Source organism: Salvelinus sp. IW2-2015, unplaced genomic scaffold (assembly GCF_002910315.2).
Source record: "Salvelinus sp. IW2-2015 unplaced genomic scaffold, ASM291031v2 Un_scaffold5008, whole genome shotgun sequence".
Taxonomy (NCBI): domain Eukaryota; kingdom Metazoa; phylum Chordata; class Actinopteri; order Salmoniformes; family Salmonidae; genus Salvelinus; species Salvelinus sp. IW2-2015.
In genome coordinates, this window is record NW_019946276.1 from 19,643 (window position 1) to 24,222 (window position 4,580).

At 45.5% G+C, this 4,580-nt stretch overlaps 1 long non-coding RNA gene across 1 annotated transcript; it reads right to left on the reverse strand.

Moving 5' to 3' along the window:
- Positions 1 to 1,201: 1,201 nt before the first annotated feature.
- LOC139026522 (uncharacterized) lies at positions 1,202 to 3,838 on the reverse strand. The gene is made up of 3 exons (XR_011478345.1): positions 3,686 to 3,838; positions 3,182 to 3,197; positions 1,202 to 1,585 (listed from the first exon to the last, which is right to left on the reverse strand). It is a non-coding gene; the product is annotated as an uncharacterized lncRNA (long non-coding RNA).
- Positions 3,839 to 4,580: the final 742 nt, after the last annotated feature.

Consider the following 4,580-nt stretch of genomic DNA (forward strand, 5'->3'; position numbering starts at 1 on the left):
CCTGGGCCCTGACAGACCTGGGCCCTGACAGACCTGGGCCCTGACAGACCTGGGCCCGGCCTGACAGACCTGGGCCCTGACAGACCTGGCCCTGACAGACCTGGCCCTGACAGTGAGTCTCAATAAGACAAAATAATAAGTGTTCCAGAAAAGGTCCCGTAGCCAAGACAACAAATACAAAATTCTATCTAGACACTGCTGCTCTAGAGCACACAGAGAATTACACCGACCTCGGTCTTAACATCAACACCACAGGTAACTTCCACAAGGCTGTGAACAATCTGAGAGACAAGGCAAGAAGGGTCTTCTACGCCATCAAAAGGAACATAAAACTCAACATCTCAATTAGGATCTGGCTAAAAATACTTCAATCAGTCATGGAACCCATTGTCCTCTATGGTTGGGAGGTCTGGGGTCCACTAACCAACCAATAATTCACTAACTGGGACAAACACTCAATTGAGACTCTGCATGCAGAAATTCTGCAAAAATATACTTTGTGTACAACGCAAAACCCAAAACAATGCAGAGCAGAATTAGGACTAAACTCGCTAGTTGTCAAAATCCAGAAAAGAGATGTTCAATTCTACAACCACCTAAAAGGAAGCTATTCCCAAACCTTCCACCACAAAGCCCTCACCTAAAGAGAGATGAACCTGGAGAAGAGTTTCCTCAGCCAAATGGTTCTGGGGCTCTGTTCACAAACACAAACAGACCCCACAGAGCCCTCACCTACAGAGAGATGAACCTAGAGAAGAGTCCCCTCAGTCAACTGGTTCTGGGGCTCTGTTCACAAACACAAACAGACCCCACAGAGCCCTCACCTACAGAGAGATGAACCTAGAGAAGAGTCCCCTCAGTCAGCTGGTTCTGGGGCTCTGTTCACAAACACAAACAGACCCCACAGAGCCCCAGGACAGAAACACAATTAGACTCAACCAGATCACGAGAAAGCAAAAATATAACTATTTGACACACTAGAAAGAATCAACTAAAAAACAGAGCAAACTGGAATGTTATTTGGCCCTAAACAGAGAATACACAGTGGCAGAATACCTGACCGCAGTGACTGACCCAAAATTAAGAAAATCCTTGATTATGTACAGACTCAGTGAGCATAGCCTTGCTATTGAAAGAGGCCGCCATAGACAGACCTGGCTCTCAAGAGAAGACAAAGAGAGGGAGGAGAGAGGTAGAGAGAGAGACAGCAAGGGTTGAGAAAGAGAGAGAGAGAGAGACTGTTCAGTATTCCCCAGGTATTCCCAGAATTCCACCTCAGAAAACACTGATAAAAGCAGTACACCTGCTCTTGAGAATGGTGTGTGTGTCTCTGTGTGTGTGTGTGTGTCTCTGTGTGTGTGTGTGTGTATGTGTGTGTGTGTGTGTGTGTGTGTGTGTGTGTATGTGTGTGTGTATGTGTGTGTGTGTTTACCATGGTCTGGAAGCAGGAGTGGAGCTGTGTGAGGAAGGGAGGTTTCCTGACAGGGCCAGGACTTCTTTCCACCATGGTGCACTCACATCATATCCTGAATCACAACATCCTTCTTCAGGATCTTCACGGCGTACAGCTCGTCTGCCCTTTACGCTCTGCTAACATCACCTGGAGACGAGGGGATATTTAACAGGATCTTTACGCTCTGCTAACATCACCTAGAGACGAGGGGATATGTAACAGGACTTTTACGCTCTGCTAACATCACCTAGAGACGAGGGGATATTAACAGGATCTTTACTGTTGCTCCTTTACGCTCTGCTAGCATCACCTAGAGACGAGGGGATATTTAACAGGATCTTTACTGTCTGCCCTTTACGCTCTGCTAACATCACTGGAGATGAGGGGATATTTAACAGGATCTTTACGCTCTGCTAACATCACCTGGAGACGAGGGGATATTTAACAGGATCTTTACGCTCCGCTAGCATCACCTGGAGACGAGGGGATATTTAACAGGATCTTTACGCTCTGCTAACATCACCTAGAGAGGAGGGGATATTTAACAGGATCTTTACGCTCTGCTAACATCACCTAGAGACGAGGGGATATGTAACAGGATCTTTACGCTTTGCTAACATCACCTGGAGACGAGGGGATTTAACAGGCTTTACGCTCTGCTAACATCACCTGGAGACGAGGGATATTTAACAGGATCTTTACTGTCTGCTCCTTTACGCTCTGCTAGCACTACCTAGAGACGAGGGGATATTTAACAGGATCTTTACTCTCCGCTAACATCACCTAGAGACGAGGGGATATTTAACAGGATCTTTACTGTCTGCTCCTTTACGCTCTGCTAGCATCACCTAGAGACGAGGGGATATTTAACAGGATCTTTACTGTCTGCCTTTACGCTCTGCTAAATCACCTGGAGATGAGGGGATATTTAACAGGATCTTTACGCTCTGCTAAAAAACCTGGAGACGAGGGGATATTTAACAGGATCTTTACGCTCCGCTAGCATCACCTGGAGACGAGGGGATATTTAACAGGATCTTTACGCTCTGCTAACATCACCTAGAGACGAGGGGATATTTAACAGGATCTTTACGCTCTGCTAACATCACCTAGAGACGAGGGGATATTTAACAGGATCTTTACTGTCTGCTCCTTTACGCTCTGCTAGCATCACCTAGAGACGAGGGGATATTTAACAGGATCTTACTGTCTGCCCCTTTACGCTCTGCTAAATCACCTGGAGATGAGGGGATATTTAACAGGTCTTTTACGCTCTGCTAACATCACCTGGAGACGAGGGGATATTTAACAGGATCTTTACGCTCCGCTAGCATCACCTGGAGACGGAGGGATATTTAACAGGATCTTTACGCTCTGCTAACATCACCTAGAGACGAGGGGATATTTAACAGGATCTTTAGCTCTGCTAACATCACCTAGAGACGAGGGGATATGTAACAGGATCTTTACGCTCTGCTAACATCACCTGGAGACGAGGGTATTTACAGGATCTTACGCTCTGCTAACATCACTGGAGACGAGGGGATATTTAACAGGATCTTTACGCTCTGCTAACATCACCTGGAGACGAGGGGATATTTAACAGGATCTTTACGCTCTGCTAACATCACCTGGAGACGAGGGGATATTTAAACAGGATTTTACTGTCTCTCCTTTACGCTCTGCTAGCATCACCTAGAGACGAGGGATATTTAACAGGATCTTTACGCTCCGCTAACATCACCTAGAGACGAGGGGATATTTAACAGGATCTTTACTGTCTGCTCCTTTACGCTCTGCTAGCATCACCTGGAGACGAGGGGATATTTAACAGGATCTTTCCGCTCCGCTAGCATCACCTGGAGACGAGGGGATATTTAACAGGATCTTTACGCTCTGCTAACACACTGGAGACGAGGGGATATTTAACAGGATCTTTAGCTCTGGCTTAGCATCACCTGGAGACGAGGGGATATTTAACAGGATCTTTAACAGAGTAACACACAGTCTCTTGTCCCCCAAATACAGTCTCTCCGTCCCCCACATACACAGTCTCTCCGTCCCCCAAATACACAGTCTCTCTGTCCCCCACATACACAGTCTCTCTGTCCCCTACACACAGTCTCTCTGTCCCCCACATACAGTCTCTCTGTCCCCTACATACAGTCTCTCCACCACGTACCTTCCCAAAGCTGCCCTTGCCCAACACCATACAGTCTCTCCACCACGTACCTTCCCGAAGCTGCCCTTTCCCAACACCATAATGAAGTTGAAGTCTGTCAGTTTGACGCGGTCCTGGTTACCGTTGCTATCGTACTTAGAGGTGGAGTTAGAGGAGGAGCCGTCTGTGTTCTTACCAGGACCGATCTTAGCCCTCTGATGGGGAGAGACAAATTACGATCAGAGTTACAGTTGTTTACGTCAACATTTTGAGTTTGATAAAACTTCCATAAAACTTAAATACTTGTTCTTCAATCTAGAAGAGTTGCAGTCAGGACTGAAGAATATAAATATATGCTTTTCTCTCTCTAAACATTAAGCTCACCTCATTTATCAAGGTCAGGGGACTGTTACATAGAGGTTGGAACAGGGGACTGTTACATAGAGGTTGGATCAGGGGACTGTTACATAGAGGTTGGATCAGGGGACTGTTACATAGAGGTTGGATCAGGGGACTGTTACATAGAGGTTGGAACAGAGGACTGTTACATAGAGGTTGGAACAGTGGACTGTTACATAGAGGTTGGAACAGGGGACTGTTACATAGAGGTTGGAACAGGGGACTGTTACATAGAGGTTGGAACAGATTGATTCATCACAATAGTTAGTTGTTGTAGTGATCATCAATAGTTAGTTTTGGTTTTGTAGTTGATATCAATTAGTTAGTTGGTTGTAGTTGATCATCAATAGTTAGTATGGTTGAAGTGAGTCAATCATGTTAGTTGGTGTAGTTGATCATCAATAGTTAGTTGGTTGTAGTTGAGTCATCCATAGTTAAGTTGGTTGTAGTTGATCATCAATATGTTAGTTGGTTGTAGTTGATCATCAAATAGTGAGGTTGGTTGTAGTTTGATCATCCATAGCTTAGTTTGGTTGTTAGTTGATCATCCATAGTTAGTTGGTTGTA